Source organism: Palaemon carinicauda, chromosome 10 (assembly GCF_036898095.1).
Source record: "Palaemon carinicauda isolate YSFRI2023 chromosome 10, ASM3689809v2, whole genome shotgun sequence".
Taxonomy (NCBI): domain Eukaryota; kingdom Metazoa; phylum Arthropoda; class Malacostraca; order Decapoda; family Palaemonidae; genus Palaemon; species Palaemon carinicauda.
The window spans coordinates 76,106,612-76,134,501 of NC_090734.1; the positions used below are offsets into that span (position 1 = coordinate 76,106,612).

At 40.4% G+C, this 27,890-nt stretch overlaps 1 protein-coding gene across 2 annotated transcripts in view; it reads right to left on the bottom strand.

Moving 5' to 3' along the window:
• Positions 1 to 27,890, bottom strand: part of LOC137648651 (uncharacterized) — a 522,517-nt gene that overhangs the window by 363,758 nt on the left and 130,869 nt on the right. The window lies entirely within an intron of this gene.

The following is a 27,890-nucleotide window of genomic DNA, read 5'->3' on the forward strand; positions in this document are numbered from 1 at the left end:
GCTATTTTTAGAATCAGATAAGAGGGAATCCACCCTTCGAAAGTATGATTCGGCTGTTATGAAACTTGCAAGTTTGTAAGGGACTCAAAGGTTGAGACGATGACTATGAATCTGACAGTAAACTTCTTCAGAATTTTATTTGAATCAGACTTAGTGGCTTGTACTATTACCACAATTAAGTCAGCCTTGAAGAAGATTTTACAATTGGTTTTAATATTGACCTTACAGATTCATACTTCTCATCCATCCCGAGAACCTGCGCCAGATTGAAACTATTAACTCACCCCAGCTCAGTTTCCTGGTTTCTGAATGACGTACTTAAGTTGGATTCAGACACTCTTAACGAGACTTGTCATTATATTCCATTGTTTAGGAAATCCTTGTTCTTAATGAACCTGACTTCTGGCGCCAGAATATCAGAACTTTCAGCCTTGTCTAGAGATCCAGGTCATATTGAATTTCTCTCGTCAGGGGAAGTAATCCTTTCCCCTGACAAAAGATTTTTAGCGAAAATGAGGACCCCCAGGACAGACGGTTCCCCTGGAAGATTGTCCCACTTCCGCAGGACCCATCTTTATGTCCAGTAAACACTCTGGAAGCCTACTTAAACATATCTTCCATTCAGTCCTCAGGGCCCTTATCCATTAGAGAAGATGGAAGAACCATCATCCTGAAAGGAATCAGACAGCAGATTCTGTATTTCATTAACGGGCTACAGTACCTAGAATCATTCCCACATCACTCCCTCACGTCCATGATATATGAGCTGTAGCTACCTCAGTTAATTACTATGAACTTCGCTGGACTTACAAAATATACTGGCTGGAAGTATCAACAGTATTTAAACACCACTGTTTTAAAACCTCTGGAAGCCTTATATTTCCTACAATGGCGGCAGGGAATGTGATTCCTCCTGAACATAGTGAATCTTAATCAACTATGTCTTGCTATCCTCTTACCTGTTATTTTGGATTTTATTTTACTTCCTCAGGTATTGTTCCAAGTTTTGGGACCATTTTTCTTTTACAATTTCACTGGCGGCACAGCTCGGAGCCTAGAAAAGGGATTTTGACGAAGGAAAAATCTATTTCTGGGCGAGAGACCTGTGCCGCCCAGTGAACCCTCCCTTGACTTCCCTCCCGACATGGGCCCCAAATCTTGGGTGCTATGAGGAGTGAACGTCACTGGCGTGGATTAGGTTAGAGGTAGTAGTGTTGATCGGCACCTCGCTGTGGCGGGGATTTTGAAGAGGAGATATCTAAATAGTGCGAGACCTCTGGTTGTGGATTATCACGCCCCAGTATTATATCGACACCTTATATAGGTGAGCGAGCTGGGTTCAACCTGGCATTCCTATGCAATTTTTTCTCTAGTAATATATACCAGTTATATACCTTAGAAATGGTGCTAAAGGAGCATTTCACTGGGCGGCACAGGTCTCTCGCCCAGAAATAGATTTTTCCTTCGTCAAAATCCCTTTTTTGTGCAATGGAAGAAGACACAGACCTAATGTGTTTCTCAAAAGTAAATTTACTGACGAGAATCACACCTAAAATTTTAAAAGTCATACAAAGTTAAAGAAACATTATCCATACTGAGATCCTGATGTTGAGGAGCCACTGTCCTTGACCTACTTACAATCACACTTTGAGTTTTGTTAGGATTCAACTTCATACCCCGTAATTTGCACTATGCACTAATTTAGCTAGATCTCTATCGAGGGATTAAGCAAGCCCCGATTTACATTCAGTGGATGGAATTGATGCAAAGAGAGTAGCATCATCTGCATATGCAACAAGCTTGTTTTCTAGGCCAAACCACATGTCATGTGTATATAGTATGAAAAGTAATGGGCCAAGAACACTACCTGGTGGAACACCGGATATCACATTCCTATACTCACTATGGTGCCCATCAACAACAACTCTTTGAGATCTATTACTTAAAATATCAATAATAATGCTAAGAAACGATCCACCCACTCCCAACAGTTTGAGTTTGAAGACAAGAGCCTCATGATTAACACGGTCAAAGGCAGCACTAAAATCAAGGCCAATCATACGAACTTCCTGACCATAATCAAGGGATTTCTGTACAGTACTGGAAATTGTAAGAAGGGCATCACATGCTCCAAGGCCTTTACAAAAACCATATTGCAAACTAGGGAATAGATAATTACCTTCAGCAAACATATTGAGACGTTTTGCCAGAAGACGTTAAAAAACTTTAAGATAATATGGGAGTTATGGAAATTGGGCAGTAATCAGTTGGACTTGAGCTACCACAAATACATTTACAAAGAAGAGTAACATTACCAATTCTCCAACAAGTGCTAAAAGCTCCGCTTCTTGATAACTTGCGCAAAATAACAGATAACTTTGGAGCTAAGAAATCTGCAGTCTTTATAAAAAACAAAGGAAAAATACCATTTGGGTCTACACCTCCATAAGCATCAAGGTCCATTAACAGAGCTTTAATTTCACGAGATCGAAAAGCTAAACTAGTTAGTTTAGCCTCAGGTAAACAGGAATGAGGAAGTTCAAGATTATCATAACTGTTTACTGTAAAAAACATCAGCCAAAAGGGTTGCCTTATCCTTTGGAAACATCAGGTTTAAGTAAAGGAGGAACTGTTGCATCTACACCAAAGAGTGCAGATTTAAGGGTAGACCACCATTTATGTTCCTGAGCTGTACCAGAAAGGGTTTCTTTTATGGTTAAATTGTATTCCTTTTCAGTTGAGGCACAAACTCTGAGCAAAAGCTCTAAGCTGAATATAGTTATACCAGGTCAAATCTGATCTGCTACCCTTCCAAAGATGATACGCCTCCTGCTTCTCCGAATAAGCATGTCTACAATCATCATTGAAACCATGATTTGTCCTTCATTCGGAATCTTGGCACAGGAGAAGGGATACGCCTATCAATCATATGATTAGATTCTTATTCAAAGAGACAACAGGATCAACATTACTATATAATTGTGACCAATTTAAGCACAAAAGATCATGCAAAATCCCATTCCAGTCTGCTCGAGATTTCATATAAATTTTACAAGAGTATGATACATCAGGGACAGGCTGCTCAGTCTTCACTACTAATGAAATCAAGGCATGATCAGATGTCCCGACTGGAGAACCAACCTTACTAGTTATAATGCCAGGGGAGTCAGTGTATATGAGGTCCAAGCAATTACCAGACCTGTGAGTAGCTTCATTTATGATTTGCTCACAGCCTGATTCAGAGGCAAAGATAAAAGCTCTTAAGCCATGGCGATCAGTAGGAGAGATAGAACTTAACCACTCCCTATGGTGAGCATTAAAATCACCAACAAAGACAAAAGAAGCCTTTCTATCATCTTCTTGTATCTTAGCCATAATGGTAAGAAGACAATCGAAGATAGAATCATCCATGTCTGGATTCCGGTAGATCGAACACAAATAAAAGTTGTTATGCCTGCCACAAATTTTTATTATCTGAATCTCATAACATCTAAATTCCTAGAAGGACTTACGAGAAGCAGGGTACTCAGTCTTAATATACACCGCCACTCCCCTGGCCCTAGGGGTGGCATCACGTTTCAACATTATTGGCTTCTTAAAACCAGTTATAAAGAGCTCAGATGAGTGCCTCATATTAGAAGCCAAAGTTTCTGGGCACAAATTAATATCATAATGTCTGGACGCAACTGTAAGGTCTTGAATATTTGCATGAAGATCACGAATATTGCAATAGACGACATTGACGAAATCTATGACGTACTGGTCCCGGATTTTGCTCAATGTCTGAAGACAACATAAGAATTAATAGTAATAAAAAAGAGACATCATACTTAAAAACTTGATTAACAAGAATTATAACAAAAACAATATGTACAGAATTATAAATAAAGTGATTGATCAAACCCATAGACTATAGTAAAAAGTCGGATAAACTGGTCAACAAGGAGGAGCCGATACACCATGAAGGCTAAATACCCCCCAGGATGGCTACTTCAACTGAAGGGAGGACAGTAAGGATGGTTTTGAGAAGAAAAACAATCATATAAGGAAAAGACAACCTCTTGATAAACCACAAGGCATCCATGGCCATTCTATTAAGCTTGCCCAACACACCATTTAAAAAGAACAAGAGGAAGAGAAAAAAATAAGATAGAATAGTGTGCCCGAGTGAACCCTCAAGCAATAGAACTCTAACCCAAGACAGTGGAAGACCATGGTACAGAGGCTATGGCACTACCCAAGACTAGAGAACAATGGTTTAATTTTGGAGTGTCCTAGAAGAGCTGCTTACCATAGCTAAAGAGTCTCTTTTATTCTTACCAAGAGGATAATACACTGAACAACTGCAGTATAGTAATTAACCCCTTGGGTGAAGAAGTGTTTAGTAATCTCATTGTTGTTAGGTGTATGAGGAAAGTCAAGAATCTGTAAAGAATAGGACAGACTATTCGGTGTATGTGTAGGTAAAGAAAAAATAAGCCATAATCAGAGAGAGGGATCCAATGCATTACTGTCTGGCCAACCAAAGGATCCAATAAGTTTCTAGTGGTAGTATCTCAACGGGCGGCTGGTGCCCTGGCCAACCTACTACCTTGTTTTCTGACAAGGCTGCTTCATGACTATGGGGAAAAGCTGTCTCAACTCTTACGAGTTCCACAAATGGGAACATGAGTAGGTTTTCGACGCTCAAATTGGACATTTCCAAGACTGGAAAAGCTTCCTCTGAAAAATCATTTACGTGTTTACCATTTTTGGGCTCAAGCCATGTCGTCCTAATGGAAGCTTCCTATAGACCGCTTTCTAAGGGATATTTGGCTACAGTGATACTCCCAGAGAATTGACCATAGGTCTCCAGAATTCTAACTCCTGGCACGAGTATCCTTAAAATTTTTCTTTAGGATATCGCATCACATCAGGGGACGTATATCTTGATACGGCACATAGCAATCTTCACGCCGAATAGAGTTTTCGCTCTGAGGGGGAAGAGTGGCGAAATTGAAGGGGAGCCGTTATCAAGGTTACCCTTCCTCCCCTACTATTATAGGGCCCAAAATGGTGGCTCATTCCTATTTCAGTAGCGCTTTCGCACGGTGTTTCTCCCTGCTTATCTAGTGTTCTACATGGCTATTTTTGAGGACTTATTATGCATTCTCCAGCATCTTCTGCCATTGGAAAGTTGAGTATTTAATCTTTACTGTGTATAATTTTTAGCTCCCTTCTCACAGTGAAATTAGCATAATTTAATGTGTTTTTCGGAGCATAGCCGGTCACCGGAGGCGCCATTTTGGACGCTGTCGTTCATCATGCATGCTTTATTTAGTCAGCAGAACGACATTCCCGGTATTTAGCTTTAATGAATTATAGCTATTTGGGCAAAATTATACTAGTGAAGATAAGATCATGCACGTAATTTTCCTCTTCCTTGAATGTGTCGATCGTATACGTTAGTCTCGGTGATATAAGTAGCCAAGATCTCGCCCTGCGCTAGGTTAACCTAGCCTACGCGCTTTAGTATACTTTCATACATTATCCCCGTTTACCCTCACGTATCGTTTTATCAATTCAACAGGAGATAGTATATCTCCTAAAATTAATTATATAATTCGATAATCGTCTCCTTCGGAGATTTAAGGGTACAGTAAACCCTTCCTTCCCTCCGAGTGCCGACAACCCTATCTTGGTCTTGCCATAGAGTAGTACACTCAAGCTTGACTAGGCTAGTGTTTTTCTGTCTTTCCCCTTGCCAGTGAGTATCTCGGCTTGGTTTTACGACAGTATCTTGAGTATTCAGTCTTTATGCTGACAGCTTTCCTGCCGGGTGAGTAGTCACTCACCTGGCGGCTTACAGTTGTAGACATAGGAAGCCTAGCTTCCCTACTCCGCATCCGAAGTGATAGTACGATGCCGCCACCTTCTCCCTTGCGGTCTAGAAGACAAGTCTTGTTTTGGCAAGGCCCTGGGCTGAAGAATCGAAATTCTTCTGCTGCCCAGGACGGCGCCGATATTGAAACGAGGTTTCTGATTGTGTCGGGAAGTGGACGGCAATCCTGCCGCCTTCTCCCAACACAACATACAAGACTCTTTCCCTGCCGCTCTCTGTCGTTTAGCGATAGCCTAGCCATCGCATGTCCTTGGCTGGTGTCCTACAATCTCCCCGCCTGCCGGGTAGAATGTGGTGCCGGCCGGGCTCCTACATAGGAGGCTTGATAGCCGCTCTGACCTTCCCCTACGGACGCAAGGCTCCGGGAAAGCTTGTACCAGCCATGATGGCTGCCGGTGGGAGACCCTTTGTCTTTGAGTGTTCTTCAGTCCTCCCTTGGACTGCCATCCACATCCCTGAAACCGGCAGTAGCTGGCAGCAGATCTTGTGGCTGGATGGAAGCTAGAATGATTCATTTCCCCCTTCCATTTGAACCCTCATTCTGGAGGAAGGCAGTAGGAATAATAATACCTACACCCTTATTTATTGTACTAAATTACATTAATAAAGTAGCCCTTCGCTCCATGCTTTCTATCTCTGTGTCGGCTAGTGCCGTCAGGTACTAACCTAGCTGGCAGCATGCCAGCTGGACCGGTGCCGCCAGGTATGTTGCCGGCTGAACTACAGTATATGCTTATACAGTAGCCAGTATTTCTGCAGTATAGTACATACTGCAGGCAGAAAACTATAGTATATATTATACAGTAGTTCATATTTTCCAACATACCCTGTGTATCCTTTCACAGTCTATTGTTGAGACCAATTTCATATTGAAGTGAAGTATTCCTTTAATACACTGATGAAAGTCATCAGATCATATTTTACCCCACAATATTAACCCTTTTACCCCCAAAGGACGTACTGGTACGTTTCACAAAAGCCATCCCTTTACACCCATGGACGTACCGGTACGTCCTTGCAAAAAAATGCTATAAAAATTGGTTTTTCATATTTTTTGATAATTTTTTGAGAAAATTCAGGCATTTTCCAAGAGAATGAGACCAACCTGACCTCTCTATGACAAAAACTAAGGCTGTTAGAGCAATTTAAAGAAAATATACTGCAAAATGTGCTGGGAAAAAAATAACCCCTTGGGGGTTAAGGGTTGGAAATTTCCAAATACCCCAGGGGTAAAAGGGTTAATACTTTTATGGAAGGGTCAGTGCTAGTATACACTAATTCTAACACTAGAGGTTAGAACCCTTCTCCTTTGATTTTCCTTCAATAAGGAAATTCTAATATTAATATTGGGGGAGGTCACAGCAATTGGCTGGACAGGAGACACAAGTATGTGTCTTTCCTATTTCCTATCTAGCTTACTATCCTAAGCTATAATGGTTAAGATACCAAAACATTTATTGCATGAAATTTATTTATCAAGTGTGATAAATTAACGCATACTCATTTCAATTTCCTTTCTTTACAGGAGGAGCAGAAAGTGAAGTGTGAGGTGATATACTGTAACCACAAAAGTAGGAACTTTTGTGATCACACTATGTGCAAGTCTCCTGCCGCCCGCGTTGTTACTACCCAAACCTTGCGGTATTGGGACCCCAAGAACAGCAACGTCTGCTCGGTCTTGGTGGCCGAGGGTTTCGGCAACCCCAAGTCGACGGAGTCGAGGGGCACAGCACCCGATAAGCTTTGCAATTGGGTACGAGGGTTCAAGAAGAACTCTCCAGGACCGTACCTTCCAAATGGCAGGATGCGTAGCTTGTTGTTCCCAAAAGCTACTACTGATGCCGTTGTGCACCAGACACAACCCGGGCCTCCCTGCGTCCAGATCGCAGTTGAGGCAGAAGTCAGTGAAGCGATACAAGGCATGGACATCTACCAGGAGGAAAGGATGTCTGAAGTGTCCACAGACACAGAGAAGGATCTCCTTTGGGAGGATCCTGAGGAAGAGTCTACTCTACTTCCCGGAGGAGATGAAGACGTCGATTCGTCAGAAGCGTAGGAGCCCCTTCCGCCTGTTCCGGCAGCAGAGCCGACACCGTCTACGTCTTCGGCTCCTACCCCTCTATTGGACGCCATGGGTCAGGCAGTTTTGGCCCATATTACCGCCTTAATGGAGAATCTACGCAAGGAGAGAGTAGAAAGGGAAGCGAAGATCACAAGAGAGCTCCGTGAAGCAACTCGGACCGCCGCCTCCCGCGGGTCTTGAAAGCGAGCCAGAGTTCAAGACCTGCCATCCTGCTCCGAGACCAATCCCTGGAGTTATGCAGAGTTCATGCCTATTGCCAACGGCAATCTCTAAATCTCGAAGAAGATGGGAGCCGTCCCCCTGGATGACATTCAGTTCTGGCCGAACTTTAATGCCTACTCGGAGTGCTTCATCCGACTGAAGCATGAACCAGCGTCAAAAGAGGAGACGGAACCGAGGGAGGTCATGGTATTCGACCACGACAAAGCACAGGCTCTCTTGACGAGTAGCCTGAAGAAGGCAGGTTATACCAACTTGCGAGTTTCTGCACTGAGCAAGAAACACCCTATCTTTCTTGCTCCTGCTTCGAGAGCCTTCCCCTTTACGTCGAAGGCGTTCCGGACCGTTGCCAAGGCAGTTGAGGCAGGTAAACCATGCCCTTCACTAGAAGAGTGTACGCCTCTGTCTTTAGCCCTGCCCACAGATGAGAAGGAATGGAAGGAGGTCCACCTAACCTTCTCAGTAGGTAAACTGGATGCAGATATCGCGGGACAGCAGTTCAGCGAGACCCTCCCTAAGCTGTCAGACTTTCTCTTGCAAAAAGAGCAAGAGACTAAAGAGAGGCTAGCCGCCTCCCTGTCCCTCCAAAACTGCATAGAGATGTGTGCAGGCCACAACAGCACCCCAGATATGCTCACTGTCCTGGCCAAGATGCATATGGCCACCCTCATAAAGGACCTGTACGCCTTAATGAAGGCTAGGAGAGCCTGTAGGGAGTTCGTGTTTGCTGCTGCGACGGTGAAACACGTACCCAGGAAGCTGATTTCTTCCAGTATCTGGGGTAAGGACCTCTTCCCAAAAGAAGCGGTCCAAGAGGTAGTTGAGAAAGCCACCACAGAGGATAGGAACCTTCTCCAAAAGTGGGGCATCTCCTCAAAGAGGAAGTCTTCCCCGGATGCTGGTCCCCAACCAAAACGGAAGACAAAGAAGCCAAGACTACCTTCTCGGCCTCCTCAGCAACATCCCACGGTCACCATGACCAAGATGACCCAAGTGGTCGCTCAGCCACAGACCACCTTCCAAGTGGTGCCTCAACAGCTGGTTGCCCATTCACCAGCTTTCAACCCAGGGTTTGAGAGGCAAACTACTACCTTTCGTCCAAAAGGAAGAGGTTCTCGACGGGGCTCCTCAAGACACCCCTCACAAGGCAGGGAAGGACGCGGTCAGAGTGGCAAGCCCCCCGGACCGCCTAAGCAATGAGATGGTACAGGTAGGAGGGAGACTTCAACACTTTTGGGATCGTTGGACCTTCGATCCCTGGGCCCACAGCCTAATAAAAAATTTACTAGGATGGAAATGGAACAGGTCTCCACCTTCATTTCCTCAATTCTTCCAACACTCCACCCCCTTACTGGAAGAATATACCTTAGAACTCTTGACAAAAAAGGTTACAGTATAAGGAAAGTAAAGTCCATCAAATTCCAGGGAAGGCTGTTTTGTGTTCCCAAGAAGGACTCGGACAAACTCAGAGTCATTCTGGACTTGTCGCCGCTCAACAAATTCATCGAGAACAACAAGTTCAGGATGTTAACCCTTCAACACATAAGGACCCTGTTACCGAAAGGGGCGTACACAGTCACAATAGACCTGGCAGATGCTTACTGGCACCTCCCAGTCAACCGCCCTCTTTCCTCCTACCTTGGATTCAAGTTACAGATGACAATGTATGTCTTCAGAGCCATGCCCTTTGGACTAAACATAGCCCCAAGGATCTTCACAAAACTTGCAGACGCAGTCGTTCAATAACTATGCCTAGAAGGTTTTCAGGTGGCCGCGTACCTGGACGACTGGCTGGTGTGGGCAGCATCCAAGACTGCTTGTCTGCAAGCATCCAAGAAAGTGATCCAGTTCCTGGAACATCTGGGATTCAAGATCAACTTCAAGAAGTCTCGCCTCTCTCCAGCTCAGGAGTTTCAATGGCTGGGAATCCATTGGAACTTGAAGTCACACCGCCTCTCCATTCCACCAAAGAAGACGAGAGATATCGCGGGTTCTGTCAAGAGACTACTGAAATCCGACAGGATCTCTAGACGACAACAGGAAAGAGTACTGGGCTCTCTCCAGTTTGCAGCAGTAACAGACCCAGTGCTAAGAGCACAGCTGAAAGATGCGTCAGGAGTCTGGAGAAGATACGCATCAAACGCTCGAAGAGATCTACAAAGACCGGTACCGACCTCACTATGATCACTTCTCAAGCCATGGTCGAAGGTCAAGAGCCTAACGAGGACCGTTCCCTTACAACCACCTCCCCCATCGGTGACCATCCACACGGATGCCTCGACGGAAGGATGGGGAGGTCACTCCCATCAAAGGAAAGCCCACGGGACCTGGTCATCCCTGTTCAAGACCTTTCTCATCAATATTTTGAAGGCCATGGCAGTCCTCTTGATGCTGAAGAAACTATCCCCTCACAGATCAGCCTACATCAAGCTGGTCTTGGACAGCGAAGTGATAGTGAGATGTCTGAACCGACAAGGCTCGAGATCGCCCCACATCAACCATGTGATGTTAGCCATCTTTCGTTTAACGAAAAAGAAGAGATGGCACTTATCAGCAGTTCACCTACAAGGGTTCCGCAATGTGACAGCGGACGCTTTATCCAGGATAAACCCGATAGAGTCAGAATGGTCCCTAGATGCAGACTCATTCTCCTTCATTTTGGAAAAAGTCTCAGAACTGCAGATCGACCTCTTCGCGACGAGCGACAACAATAAACTACCTAGATATGTAGCCCCATACGAGGACCCTCTGGCGGAGGCGACGGATGCCAGGTCCCTAGATTGGAACAGATGGACCCGGATTTACCGAACACAGCTCTATCTCAACTGGTTCAGAAGTCGACTGTCTTCGCTTCATCACAGAGAACCCAAAACCTTCATCTCATGATTTTCTCGCCTTAGCAGTCAAGAAAAGATTTGGGATCTCGAAAGGCAGTATAGACTTCCTAGAAGAATACAAGTCAAAGTCAACCAGAAGACAGTACGAATCGTCTTGGAAAAAGTGGGTTGCTTTCGTAAAAGCAAAAAGGCCGAAAGAAATCTCAATAGATTTCAGCCTGTCCTTCATCATCCACCTTCACGAGCAAGGTTTGGCTGCCACCATGATAACTAAGTGTAAGTCAGCCCTGACTCTCCTATACGCCTTCCAGGTGGACCTGGCGAACGAAATCTTCAACAAGATTCCGAAGGCATGCGCTAGACTTAAACCTGCAGCCCCTCCGAAGCCTGGTCTCTGGACAAAGTCTTACACTATGCTTCAGCCTTGAACAATGAAGATTGTTCTCTTAACGATCTAACACAAAAAGTGATTTTTCTGTTCGCTATAGCCTCAGGGGCTAGAGTTAAGTGAAATAGCGGCCCTATCAGGAGACGAGGGCCATATTCAGTTCACGGAAGCGGGAGAACTGAATCTCTTTCCTGATCCTACTTTTCTTGCCAAAAACCAGCTACCCACCAAAAGGTGGGGTCCCTGGAGAATCTGCCCTCTGAAGGAAGATGTCTCTCTATGTCCAGTAGAGTGTCTAAAGGTCTATCTTCGAAGAACTTCAGACTTCAGGGGAGGACAGCTCTTCAAAGGCGAAACCTCAGGATCGAACTTATCCCTAAAACACCTGAGGGCGAAGCTCACCTACTTCATTCGCAGAGCGGATACTGATAGTACACCTGCAGGTCATGATCCGAGAAAAATTGCTTCCTCATTGAACTCTTTTCAGTATATGGACTTTGAGCGTCTTCGCTCATACACTGGTTGGAAATCCTCCAGAGTGTTTTACAAACATTATGCGAAGCAAATGCACGAACTAAAACATTTTGTGGTGCCGGCAGGTATTGTGGTGAAACCTGTCGTCTAGTGCTGCGATAAACAGTGAATTGATTGGGACTTTTCAATTTTGGTAAAAAGGTCTTGACACCTTCCAGTGCAATATCCTTTTATTGAGTGTCACCCTGGTGACACTAGGACTGTTCTTTTCTAGGTGCAGAATTATACCAATGCCACTAGTGCCATGTGTACACTTGTACACAGTGTTGATAGTTATCCAACATTTACAGTAAAATTATCTTGATAATTTTTTCAACTATTTGTGAGTGGCCTCTAATCCTTTTCTTCCCTTTCAGGTAGAAAACATTTGTCTGTATATGTTGAATGTATAATTCCTTTACAAATTATATTACACATGTTGTTCCATTTGATTATCAATTTAATAAATGGTTAACGTGTAATTGCGTGTTATTTTGCCCCGTATATAACTAAAATAAACTTAGCCGGAGTCCTTTTACTTATTTTCCTAAGTAAAATTCATACTTAGGGTACTGATTCATATGAACAAAAGATCTAGTTGATACTTATATTTGTTCCTACATGAATACAAACCTTGCGCTTCTATCGTCAAGAAGACATTTCCCTGTAGCGGGCCGGAAGCCCTAAAATTGTTCCATGATTAGTGGTAATGACGTATAACGGTATCGTCATACATTTCAGCAGTCTGGATGACCATATAGAAGCTGACCCAAGGTTGAGGCACTTATACAAACCCACAGATACAGTAGTTTCAAGTAATTCTCTGGTAAGCTTCCATCAGGACGACATGGCTTGAGCCCAAAAAATCGATTTTGAAGCAAAGCAAAAAATCTATTTTTGGGTGAGATGGCCATGTCGTCCTGATGGACCCACCCTCCTTTTCTAAAGAAAAGGATTAATCCCTCCCGAAACTACTATATCTGTAGCACCATGCTCAATGCTACAAGGAATGAGTCACCATTTTGGGCCCTGTAATAGTAGGGGAGGAAGGGTAACCTTGATAACGGCTCCCCTTCAATTTCGCCACTCTTCCCCTCAGAGCGAAAACTCTATTCGGGGTGAAGATTGCCATGTGTCGTATCAAGATATAAGTCCCCTGATGTTATGCGATATCCTAAAGAAATATTTTAAGGATACTCGTGCCAGGAGTTAGAATTCTGGACACCTATGGTCAATTCTCTGGGAGTATCAATGTAGCCAAATATCCCTTAGAAAGCTGTCTATAGAAAGCTTCCATACATTTTTTGCTTTGCTTCAAAATCCGTTTTATAATCCTGTTTACTAGGCTATGACATGGCTCATGGCATATGGTATTGTAGTCAGAGTGTTTCCTACAAGTGCTGGCTCAAAGTCCCGCCGTGTATGATCATCAACACTATCAAGATTACTATGGGCAAAAGGGACAAAAGGGAAGCAGATCTATGTCTGCCTGGTTCATGAGAATGCCACAAGGGTACCCATTCCGGCCAGGGCAAGAATGCAAATTCCGAGTCTTACTAGATAAAAAGCACTCAGTCATAACTCACCGATAACGAATAGTATCACAAGTGACTGTGAATAGATAAAAGACACATAAGTCATAAGCAGTAAACACTAAAAGGGTAAGCTAGATAAATGCAAAAGTCTCGATCATCGAGAGGACGTTGAGGAGTGTTGTGAAGAAATGACCAAGCGTTGTGAGTAGCCCTCCTAGCATGCATGTGCAGTGGTTGCATAGCAATGAAGTACGACACAATTAATTTTCTTTGATAGTTTGGTCGTAGAAAAACAAGACTATGAGAGACCCATATAAATGATTCAGAAGTTTCTATATGTGTAGGAATAAAATAAAATCTAGAAGCATCTTGTATATTTAGGTATATAAACCTAAGACCTGTTAAATAGAAGTTTTTAGTATGAGCAGTAACAACAATTGATTTGTTAATGATGTAGTTAGTTATTGACAAGTGTCCAGGGGAGAATGAATGCCCACCGGCCGGTCAGACTAGCCAATTTTGACGTTAGGCCAAAGAATAAGAGGGGTGGTTGAATTAGGAAGTACAATTTAAAGGACTCGGATTTTTATGGCTAGGAAAAACAAAAAATACTTACAGTATATAATTTATTTGTTCCTACTTGTATACCAACCTTTTACCTTTAAAATAGGAAAATCACTTATTGGTGGGAATAAGTACCCTAGAACCAAAATTGGGAGGTTCTTTTTTTCCTGGAAATGTCAGACTTCCAGGTCCAGAAAAGAAGAGAGGAAAATCACTTGAGCATCCTCCTTTTTCCTAACAGCTATTCATTGTAAAGAATGACTTGTTAGAGCCTGGTCAGTGCCAGGTTACATAACCTGCCATTTGATCTTGATGGAATTTATTCCCCCATTTAGAGTATATGTAAGAGAATGGAATACCTGGTATATAATAACCAATGAGTTTCGTATAAATTTGGCCATCATCCCTCTAATGAAGGGATGATGAGGGGAAATACTTTTTCACTGATCTTGGCTGTGAAGACTGGTTTTCAGTTTATGAGGCTTACCAGTATCGTCGTCAGATCCACCAAGTAGCCAGTCATTCTACCTTTCAACCTTGTTCAACCATTCAAAACTGAAAGAATAAGAGAAAAAATTTATAGCATTGGTTATAGGACGTAACAGGTCTTTGATAGGAGAGTGGGCGGCCTACTTGCCGGTACTCACCACTTGTTAGTAACTATTGCGTTAATGAATTCAATGCTCATTCCAGCTCCAATGAAGACATTCCCTATCATGAAGGATGAAAGATTTGTAAAAGCCAGAGAAAAGTATAAACATGTATGAAATGTTTTAGTGTTTATCTTCATCCACACGTTTCTCAATTCTTTTACAGTGAACCCTCGTTTATCGCGGTAGATAGGTTCCAGACGCGGGCGTGATAGGTGAAAATCCGCGAAGTAGTGACATCATATTTACCTATTTATTTAACATGTATATTCGGACTTTTAAAACCTTCCCTTGTACGTAGTACTGTTAACAAACCACCCTTTAATGTACAGAACACTTAATGCATGTACTACAGCACCCTAAACTAAAACAGGCACAAATATTAAAGGCGATTTTATATCATGCGTTTCCTAAACACCTAAAAAGCACGATAAAAAATGGCAACCAATGTTTTGTTTACGTTCATCTCTGATCATAATGAAGAAACAAACTCATTTAGTGTACAGTACACATATATGTATAGGTTAGTTTTTGCATCGATTATATTGATTATACAGTACTGTATGTTGATTTGTTTATTACCAATGTTTTAGTTTACGTATTTTTCTTAGGACTTCCAAATGAAATGTTTTTCTTTATGACGCCGCCTGAAACGACGGCGTGTACGCTCAGTGAACAACCACGCTCAGAACAAACAAGGCATTTAACGCGCATGATGATAGTGATAAATAATGATACAGTACATACAGTATTTACAGTAAAAGCATTTACAAAATATATTACCTTACAAATATAAATTATACAGTATTGTACGTAGCAAAGCAGGAAAACAATTTACGAGAGAGAGAGAGAGAGAGAGAGAGAGAGAGAGAGAGAGAGAGAGAGAGAGAGAGAGAGAGAGAGAGAGAGAGAGAGAGAGAGAGAGGATTGTTTTACGTACGTAAATGTAAATTTTAAACAAAAAAAATATGATAGGTTACAACATGTAGACTTTTAAAACCTTCCCTTTAACTTAATGCATACAATACGTACAGTACTAAACTATAAAACAGGCACAAATACAGTTTTAGAATGTACAGTAAGAATATTAAAGTAAAAAATAGAGATTGTTACTGTACTCACCACGAAAGAAGTTGAAGAAAAACTTGAATGGTGATGGCGATGAATTTGCTGCACAGTAGAAATGATGATGATGAAGCTGATGATGTGTTCTACTGTGCAGCCAATGATAGTATTTTACGTCTCTTCAGACGGAGGTGTCTTTTCCTGGGACACCTCTTCAACTTCTTCCTGGGAAACTTCTTCAATTTCTTCCGAAGGCGTACTAGCAGGAGGAACTGGCTCTTTTTTGCGAGGCTGGAAGAACATTGTGATCGGAAGTTGTTGCCGCTGCTTCTTTTTTCGATCCAAGAGCATTTTGTAGGGAGTCAATATGTCATCAACCTTGTTGCAGAATTGCATCGAGCGAACCATATCCTCGTCCCACTCTTGCAACATTTCTTTCAACTCCTTCGCATGGTTGCAGGCCTTGGCAAGCCGTTCTAATGTTAAGCCCGTTTCTTCGACATTTTCTTGGGTCTCTTCCTGGGTATCACTCTCTTCCTCACTTGCCGATTTCGTCAGGTCTTCGAGGTCTGCGTCAGTTAGGGGCTAGGAATGGCAGTCCAACAACTCGTCGACGTCTTCAGTCGTCATGTCGCCAAACCCGTCACCTCCAATTATGGCAGCCAACTGCACAGATTTCCGTATTGCAGAGTGTTGGATTTCCGACGGAGTAAATCCCTTGTCGTCGTAAACAATATCGGGCCACAACTTCTTCCAGCTCGCATTCACGGTTGCAGGTTTCATCTCTTGAAGTGCCTTCTGAATATTCTGCAGGCACGTGGTTATGGTGTACTGCCGCCAGTACGCCTTCAAGTTAAAATCTTCATCCTCGTCATCTTGGGCAGCATCCACACACGCAACGAGGTCCGCCAAGGTATTCTTCGTGTAGAGGGCCTTGAACGCCCTGATAACCCCCTGGTCCATCGGTTGAATTAATGACGTGGTGTTGGGTGGCAGGAACTCAACCTGAATGCCCTCATGCGACAGGTCAGTTGCGTGTCCACCAGCGTTATCCATAAGGAGAAGGATCTTGAATGGCAAGCCCTTCTCTAAGAGATATTTGCTGACTTGCGGGATAAAACACTGATGGAACCAGTTGGAGGTCAGCATCTTCGTAATCCATGCTTTTGGATTATGCATCCAGTACACGGGAAGGAGATTCTTATTTTTATTTTTCAAAGCGCGAGGATTTTTCGAATTATAAATAAGCCCCGGCTTTAACAAAAATCCAGCAGCATTGCCACACATCACGAGGGTAACGCGATCCTTGAATGCTTTAAAGCCAGAGGCTTTGGCTTCCTCTTTGAACAGGAAAGTTCGCGACGGCATTCTCTTCCAAAACAAGCCAGTCTCATCCATATTAAAGACTTGTTCCGGCTTGTATCCACCTTCGGCGATAATATTCTTGAACGTCTGGTTCATGTAAGTTTCAGCAGCGGCAGTTTCAGCGGAAGCAGACTCCCCATGCAGGGAAACGCTTTTCAGGGCGAAGCGTTTCTGAAACTTCGCGAACCATCCTTTGCTTGCGGAAAAACGTTTCTAAGGCTGGGAATCAGTGGATGTCCCTGGTTGAGGATCATCTGCATCATCATCATCTTCAGCATGGTTGCCGTCGTCGTCTTTAGGTTCCTTTGCAGCAAAATTCTCATATAAGCTCAAAGCCTTTGTTTGGATGGTGTTCGTATCCAACGCTATTTCTTCTTCCGGCAGTCGGCAATCCACACAGCTAAAGCACCTTCCATGCGTACGATCGTTTTATTACGCGTTGTAACGACTCGCTTCGCTGATCTGCTAAAGGTGATTGCAGCCGTCTTTCTAATGTTCGCCTCGTCCTTCTTGATATAGCGAACAGTAGATTCGTTGATGCCAAAATGGCGGCCGGCGGCCGCGTAACTTCTACCATCTTTTAACATGTCGAGAAGCGTAACCTTCTCAGCTATCGTCATCATCCTTCATGGAAAAGAAGCACATCCATTACAGTACACACCATTCTAATATGGTATGACTGCATCTGATTTGCGTTTCATGTTCGATTTAATTTTACTACGTACTGTATACAGTACTGAATTATCGTATGATCACATTCTCTTTTCGTGTTTTATTTCTTTCTGTGCTGAATTATATATCATATGTAATGCAATGAACAATCAGTAAGAACAGATATTACTAATTACAGTATTAATGGAATTACAGGTAACAAAATATCGTATTTGGTTGTCTTCAGATTTCGCGGTATTTTCGAATTTTCCAGAAAATCCGCGATATGTATATATGTAATATTTAGAATAGTAATATTACATGTTTAAAACAAATGACGTAATATGTCATGTTGGTTGGAAGAGCTGGCCGTGAGATTTGCTATGGTCAACTCAAATTGTGTACAGGATGTAAGATGCTAAGTTGTCATTCTTTCTTAGTGTCAACACATTAACTCTTCGTGTGAAAGTTTGTGACGTCACCGGATGCAGGTGTCTTCCGATTCCGTCACTTATCCAAATTAAAGCAAGTGTACGATTTTTGGGATATCAGTAATTTGTTCAGTTCTTATCTAAACTTCACCAGAATTGGTCATGTGGACCAACACAGCTTCCTCCAGTGATGGAGATGTTTAACTCAGTTGTTATTTACAATAAAACTTAAAAACTACTAAAATGTGTTCAGTAAACCATTCAAATACATTTGAAAACAACTCATACTCAAATGTGTGCTTAAGACAGTAGCACACCAATAAATGGTGGCAGCGATTAAACTCAAAGACAGCGATTAAACTCTAAGAATTAGAGAAATATCTTCAAGACTTCAAAATAAATAGCTGTAAAACCAGAGATATATCTTCAAGACTTCAACATAAAAGCTGTAAAACCAAAGAATGATCTTCAAGACTTCAAAATAAAAGCTGTAATACCTGATAAAGATCTTCAAGAACTCAGAACTATCTACAAAAATCTACAATTTTGACTAAGTCCAACGGAAATGCTAACACCAACATATGTTAGTATACAAATAGAATCTTCAATCAACATCCTAGGAAACCCAAGGACTGGCATTCAACTATTGCAAAACATATCCAGGAAGACCTACATTCTACAAGAAACTAGAACGAGACATCGCTAACAAAACATCAAGAGAGAGAGAGAGAGAGACGACTCGACTTCATATATAAGCTAAGTACAAAGATTTTGTATTCATTTCAGTTTGTGCAGTGAAGTGTAGTTATCACAAGTCGTTAGTCAATTATTACTGGGGTGAGTGAATTCCTAAACTTTGTTATAAGAAACTCCGAATTCTCATTTAGAATTTTTCTTTCTTTGAGCTAATTCCTTTTTCTTTCATAAACTCTTGGGGGGAAATGTATTGGGATTAGTAACATTGTTGGGGGAATTTTATTATACATATGCGTTTACGCAGTGGGCGTCTGTACTCATATAGATATTTTGATAGGATTGAAAGGGGTCAAAGAGATAGAAAAAAAAAGAATACAGCAGTCATGGCTCCTCCTGTCAGCCCTACCCCTGGACCTAGTGGTGTAGGCCAGGCTAATCCTCCTCCAATTGTGACGCTTGTAAATGCCAGGTCAGCAATCCTTCCTTTTCAAGGCCGTGTCAACGGGTTCTTGCCACAAAATGTGGAGTCATGGATTTCATCCGTTGATGCCCATTTAAATGCCAAACAAATCGTAGATCCTTTTGTACAATTACAAGAAGCTAAAAGTTTTATAGATTTTTCTAAGGGGGATGCGAGTGCGTATTTAAGAGGTGTTTCATTTCAGGAAGCAGTTACTTGGGATGATTTCAAAGTTAGGTTACGCGCGATCTATGGGGGTGAGGAAGCTTTGGATGTAGTGTTAACGTTACGAAATACACTTAATCAAGCCACTATGAATCGGCTTAATGTTGTTGAGAGAGCAGCTCTCATAGCTGATAGGCTTAACGAATATCAGGACATTTTAGGTAATTCCACTTGGGTTACTAACGATAATATCTCCGTGAAAGATTTTTTACGATTAATGTATTTAACTTGCATGACACTTATGTTGCCTGAAGCTTTAGTGCGGTGCTTTGATAAGAAGTTAATGCCTGCAAGTACGGAATTGGATGTCTATAAACAGATAAAGAAGCACATGTCCAAGTGTCCAGATCTCGATCCCGTGTTAACTCAGGTTTTTGCTAAGAATGAAACAAAACCACAAACAGTGAACGTAATTAACAATCCAGTAGCGGGAGTGACGTGTTACAACTGCAAACGTCAAGGTCACATAAGCGCAGACTGTAGAACGAAATTTTGTTCAGTTCACAACACAGGATCACATTCTTATAGTCAATGTTACGCGCGTAAGACACAACAATATCCTAGAAATACACAGTCAATTCCACAGTCAGTTCCATATGGAAATAAAAAGAAAAATCCTCATTTTAACAATAAGAAGAAACAACAAAATGTCAATGCAGTTCAGAGTCCGAAACAAACAAACACTTCTTCAAATATCGCTGAGCCTGGGCCGTCAAACCAGACCTCGCAAAGTCAGCCTAATTTTCAGAATGTGCAGAGCAAAGCAAATACCACATAGTTAACTCTAGAGGGGAAGAGAGTGATGTTGGGTCAAGGTCATTTATGTCAACATCAATAGTACTGAATAATCAATTTAATGTTTTATCAGATAATTGTGAGACAATAGATTTTCCTATGAAACACACAGCCGAATTAAGTAAAACAGTGCATGCTCCCGTAGATTTGCAACGAATTCATACAATAATAAGCCAAAATGAGTTACGGCCAACCTTATATGCTGTAAATTTAGAACACAAATCCTTTACGTTATTTTTTGACTCTGGTAGTCCACGTAATATTATGGATTTGAAGACGCATCATTTGTTGTTTTCGAACTTTCCGATTGAAAAATCAGGAATCAGACTTTCAGGTATAGGAAATAATGAATTAAACGTCATAGGCATAACTCATATTCAGTTCAGAGTCGGTAATCGCACGTTTGCCGATACATTTGTTGTTGTGAAAAACATTAATATGTATCCAGCTGTAATTATAGGATACCCATCTATGGGAAATCAAAACATTATCTTAGCTCCTGCAAAGCACGGCGTGTATATCAAAGGGAAATTCTATAAGTCTTCTAATACTTTAAAGTCAGTTTTGGATAAAAAGGAGACGACAAATGTAACCGTAACGTACGTTGAAGAACCAATAACTTGTCTCACTAATAAAGAAATAATACACGCGACCCAGCAGAATTCTCGTTCACCCGTAATATCATCTTGCACGCAATATATCGAACCAAACATACCTTCGAATTTAATAGTGCAAATAAAGAAAACACTACCGGGATCTGAAATATTAATCCTTTCCGATACTTTGAAAACCAACGGATTGTCTGTCACACAAGCTATTTATACAGTAGGCTCACATCAGCAATGTAATATCGAAGTCTGTAATCATTTAAATAACACTTTAGTAATTCACAAAAATCAACATATCTTGGATGTAGAAGTTTATAAACATCGTATTCTTACCGTTGCTGAAATCAATCACTCTCAATCAGTTGCGGATGAATCCCTTTTACGATCTATTAAAAATAAAATCAGTAAGGACATTCAAGACGAAGAAATTCAGCAGAAAATTTTTGAACTTTTAAATAAATATACAGATGTCTTTTCCACTACGGATGGATCCTTAGGAAAAACAGATGTGATCGAGCATCAAATAAGGTTAAAAGACAAACAGAAAATTATATATGTACCCTCGTACAGACTCCCTATGAAATTCCAGAATGAAATAAATGATGAAGTAGGTAAAATGTTAGAGGAAGGAGTCATTAGAAAATCAAATAGCCCTTATAATTTTCCTTTAATAGTTGTACCGAAAAAAGATCGAACATGGCGTATCTGCGTCGACTTTCGTCGTCTAAACGAGGAAACGATCCCTGATCGATTCCCAGTGCCATGTACTGACGATATTTTGTCTTTATTAGGTCAGAATAAATATTTTACCAGTTTGGACTTACTTAAAGGCTTTCACCAGATATCATTAGAAGAAGATAGTATCCCATACACAGCCTTCAGCACAGCCAGGGGACATTATGAATTTTTACGGATGCCTTTTGGTTTACGTTGTGCTCCTATAACATTTACAAGAATGATTAACATAGTGTTTGGAGACTTGTTAGGGGATATATTGCATGCCTATATGGATGATCTTGTAATCTTTTCCAACACCTTAGAGGAACATCTACGTAAGTTAGAACTAGTACTACAGAGATTAAGACAACATAACTTAAGGGTAAAGATTAGTAAGTGTGAATTTTTCAAAACAGAATTGATATATTTGGGTTTCATGGTGTCAAGCCAAGGTCTTAAAGTAGTCCATGATAAGGTGTCGGCTATACGTAATTTTCCCATACCTACTAATGTCAAGGGAATACAGCAATTTCTGGGTTGTAGTGGATATTACAGGCGTTTTATACACAACTATTCAATAATAGCCGCTCCTTTAACTGATCTTACGAAGAAGGGCGTAGATTTCATATGGTCTGAGCAACATCAACAGGCGTTTAATACTTTGAAAGATGAACTGTGTAGTTCTCCTATCTTAAAATTTCCTGACTTCGGTAAGGAATTCTTCATTGCAACAGACGCCTCAGACTTAGGAGTAGGAGGGGTATTGCTTCAGCAATATGATAAACAGTTTTTCCCGATAGCTTTCTATTCTCGAAAATTGAGAACTTCCGAAAGTAAGTATGCAGTAATAGACAAGGAAGGACTAGCTATTGTTAATTCGCTAGTGCATTTTAAGTTCATAATTTACGGTTATCCCGTTAAGGTTCTTACTGACCATAAACCACTAACAGAGTTCTTTAAAGGCTTCAATCACAGCCCTAAACGAACTCGGTGGCATTTAATCATTCAAGATTTTGGCGTAAGAATCGGGTATTTACCCGGGAAAGCAAATATCATTGCGGATGCATTATCACGCAACCCCGTGTCATCTTGTACGGAGTCTTTAGCTGAATTAATAGATATATCAACATCCATGCCTATTGTAAAAACAATATCTGAACAAGAAGATTTAGGCTGGAGTGCTGAATTGTTACAGACTGAGCAAAGAAAAGATCAGAAAATAGAAACAATTATAAATGCTTTGAAAGGCAATCATAAAGAAAAAGAATATATAAAGTATAAGCAGCAGAATTATGTAATCAAAGATAATATTCTGTGTAGGACTGTGACAAGGAAAACCCGCAATACACCACATGTAACTAACGACCAGGTAGTAGTACCAAACTCACTTGTTTCCACTGTCCTGAATTGGTTGCATTCAAATCCATTACATGGACACCCTGGGTTCTCATTAATGTCACAGAAAGCCAAATCATTGTTTTATTGGCATACAATGCTTACAGATATAAAAAGACACATAGCTAATTGTCGCACATGTCAGGAAAACAAAGGGCATACGAAAACACCTGTTAGCTTAGGAGCTTATCCTGTTCCCAATCAACCCTTTGAAAGAATACATTTAGATTTGTTAACAGGATTTTACGAGTCAGACAGAGGAAATAAGCACCTCTTAGTGATTATAGATGCTTTAACTCGATATACAGATCTAATAGCGCTTAAAACTAAAACTGCGATTGAATGCGCTAGGAAGTTTTACGAGTGTTACATTTGTAAACATGGAATTCCACACATGATAATCTCAGACTCGGGTGGTGAATTTAATAATCACTTTCTTATCTCATTGTGTGAATTCCTCAACATAAAGAAGGTTAATACCATGATATATCACCCAGAGTCGAATGGGCTAGTGGAAAGAGCAAATAGGAAGATATTAAATATATTAAGGGTAACACTAGGGGGATCAGACCCCAACTGGGATATTGCAATACCGGCGGCACTGAGTACTCTGAATCATTCATATCATATATCAATTAAAATGTCACCGCATGAAGCATTGTATGGTACCCCAGTTAGAACACCTTTCCATGTATTAACGCCTACAACTAATCTATCAAATCCTTTAAAAGAATGTATAAATGCAAGTATAAGTCGATATGATATCCTTCGAAAGAATTTAGAAGAATCACAAATCATAATGAAAAGGAATCATGATAAAATAGCGAAACCAACTAAAACATATACCGTGGGTGATAACATCTATATTCAAATCAATGTCAGAAAAGGGCTCAACAATAAACTAACACCTAAGTTTGAAGGCCCATTTAACATTTTGGAAATATTAACGGCCAATAGGTTTAGAATTCAAAACGTAGCCCAACCCACGGATGAGAGAATAGTACCATTGTCTCACATAAGAAATTAAAAAGAAGTGAGGAAAAATTTTAATTTTTGTAACTAAAAAGTTTTCTTTTTAATACAGGAGTAATTACATATATTTTTTCTCGTTACAGGTTTCCAAGATGAATTTTTTGTTGTTGGGAGTGATATTGTTCGCTCAGACATTTTTTTCGTATGGGATGAGTTCTAAGACTAAGAATATATATTTTAAATATGGCAATATAGTTGAAAGACAAAAAGACATTTTTATTACATCAACCAACATAATTGTCGAAGTGCATATGCAAGCAATTTTTCTTCAAGAGAATGATGTCACTAGCTTAAGAACCGCCATTTCAAGGTTTTCTGCATCATTGGATGAGTTGCATAGGAGACATTTTCATTTGACTACTAAGAGTTTGCTTGGATCAACATTAAAAGTTGCAGAGATGCTATCTGATGACTTAAAAAATAAGACTGGAGAGACAGGATCTTTGGCTTATGACCTTTTGATGTGGACTGTAGGACACGAACAAAAAGAAAGACGGAATCCGTTCATTTATGCTGCATTAAGCATCTTTGGGTCTGTTGCAAGTTTAGGTTTAGGACTTTCCAATCGTCTTAAAATTAGTAATCAAAATAAGAAAATTGAGTTCTTGACTCATAAAGATGAATTGATTATGTCAGAACTAAGGGATCAGTTAGCTTCAATCAATAAAATTATGGATTTGTTAAATGAACATTCAGATAATATCGTTCAAATTATGGAAGTACAGGATTTGTTAGCAACATTAACGTATTATGATTCAAAGATAGATCACATACATAACAGAATTGCACATTTCATTGAGAAATCCAAGGATTATGTAGAAGCTATCACGTTAGCAACTAAAGGTGTATTGTCGCCCCATTTGTTGCCTATACGTTACTTAAAATTAGTTCTGGAGAACACTAGGGATAAACTAGGCTATGTTCCTTTGTTAGACGAACATAGGTTAGAATTTTATTACAGCCTAATTACAGTAAACGTAGATAATAACAAGATTAGGATTACAATTCCCTTTGATTCTTCTGATGCCTGGCAATCTTACAGGATATCACCATTTCCGACTTTCATGACGAATCACTCAAATCCAGTAATATCCAGTTTGACAGGACACGTATTGATTTCCCCAGACAAGGAAACATATACGGTCATTAAAGACTTAAATCAATTAACTCACTGTTCAGACGCAATGGATAGAAAAATATGTACAGCTGACTCATTTGAATTCCGTAAAAACTTGATGGATTCATGCGAGTTAGGTATAGTGCTAGACGGTGCTCTCTCCCATACAAGTGAAAATTGTCTGGATAAGCTTTATCCCTTTGACAATAAAGAATTCAATTGCAGACTAAATAATGGCTCGTGGATACGATACGACAAGGACGGCTTCAATGTATCATGCCCTGACGGATCCACATCCTACAACCACATCTTCGTCGCAGCAGATGGCTGTATCGGGACTTCCCCGAATTCCATGGTGACTGGCCTACGGACAATCATCAGAGAACGTGCTTACTTCGCGAACTTCACGTGGACCTCTACAACGCCCGCACTTCCTCTCCCCTATAAAGGAAGTGTGGCGAAACGCTTAATGAAACTTACCGAAAAGGACCACCTGTCGCCGACTTACAAAGAGATTCTTCAACCTATATTACTAGCAGGTTTATTTGGAACGGCGTTAATTTTTATCGCCGTGAACATCCTTGTTTGGCGTAGGTTACGGCACAGCAAGCAGCTACAAAGGAACGAGTTGAATAGCCCTGACAATACCCCTTACTTGATTCAGTTCAAAGCTGTATGAGTGGCCACCTCATTCGCTAAGGGAGTAATTTGTCAGGATGATGTTTGTATGAAAAGCTGACTAGTACGCTAGTAATATGTAATTAAAGAAATTCTCTACATTTGCATTGTTAAAAATACATTTAAAATAACATTTAAAAAAATAAATAAAATAAAAAAGGATATAAATCATTTTTTTCTCTCGGCATCTAATAAAAATATATAAGCCGGAATGTTAAAAAAGAAAAGAGAAAAAAAAAAAAAAAAAAATATATAAGATATATAACAGAATCTATGGGCATCTAATAAAATGTATCAGCCCTATATACAAATATATATATATATATATATATATATATGTACGAAACCGTGGTACGTGTACGTACCAGGAATTTGTATTTGTGCACTAAAAAATTGAGTATCTTGTTTCTGACAAAGGTAACAATTATTCTTTATCAAGTTACCGAATCATTTGTAAGTCAGAATTTGTTTTGTTTTTTGGTACCATGTAATCATTTGCTAGCAATGTACCATATATATGATCTTGGTTTTATCATGCATTTTTCTTTTTGCTTTGGTAATATCTTTTTTGTATGCATTATTGTTATTAGTTTTGATGTGCCTATTTGGACATTCGTCCTCAGTTGGATATAGCTAGTTTTGGACAATGAATGATACGTATGTCCAGTCACACCTAATAACCATGTTTCGGCTTGTTGTTAAATTTTTGTAAAAAAAAAAAATTGAGATAGCTGGCCGAGCTTATGTAATATTTAGAATAGTAATATTACATGTTTAAAACAAATGACGTAATATGTCATGTTGGTTGGAAGAGCTGGCCGTGAGATTTGCTATGGTCAACTCAAATTGTGTACAGGATGTAAGATGCTAAGTTGTCATTCTTTCTTAGTGTCAACACATTAACTCTTCGTGTGAAAGTTTGTGACGTCACCGGATGCAGGTGTCTTCCGATTCCGTCACTTATCCAAATTAAAGCAAGTGTACGATTTTTGGGATATCAGTAATTTGTTCAGTTCTTATCTAAACTTCACCAGAATTGGTCATGTGGACCAACACAGCTTCCTCCAGTGATGGAGATGTTTAACTCAGTTGTTATTTACAATAAAACTTAAAAACTACTAAAATGTGTTCAGTAAACCATTCAAATACATTTGAAAACAACTCATACTCAAATGTGTGCTTAAGACAGTAGCACACCAATATATATATATGGGTTATGGGAAAACCCCGCGAAGTGGTGAATCCGCGATTGTCGAACCGCGAAGTAGCGAGGGTTCACTGTATACCTTGTGAAATCATTTTTCGTGTCTTTTCAGTTAAGGTGCATTCACTCTTATGGCATACAGCACTGCAATTTTTAATGCTCTGCTGAATTTTGTTATATAGTATGACTGAAACCAGTAAATACACAAAAAAAAAAAAAACGTTTCAATGACCTAAGAATAATCAAATTTGAAAAAGTCAAACTACTGAGTGTTAGGGGTTGACTATTTCTGCATTTCCCTTGAACTAAATGCAAACGAGGCAAAATTAGCAAAGGCTTATACCATGTTAATTTACTTTTTATGAACAATGCAGTCAGCTAATAGTTGAACAGAGCTTAAAAAGAACAACCTTCCTCAAAACAAATACAAAGCACCACAAATACGAGTGAACTATTCTCACCAGCATACAAAGCAATTTCAGAAGACATCCACAATCTGAAGTTGAATAAATTAAAATCACATGATAAAATACTCAATTTGTTACATGGGCAATTCCAAATAACCTCTAATAAAAGCTGTCATTATGTACTATACTTAACAAGCTTCTACTTCAGTTCTCAGTTACCATCTTGAACAAAAGAGGTTTGAAGCTCCAAACTGGTATCAAAATATATTAGCTTACTTTTTTGGACACTCGTAAAATAGGAAACCTATGATTTCCAAAATCTTTTGAAACTTCCTGGAGCTGGGGTGAAAGTCGACTGCGAGACATAACAGCTC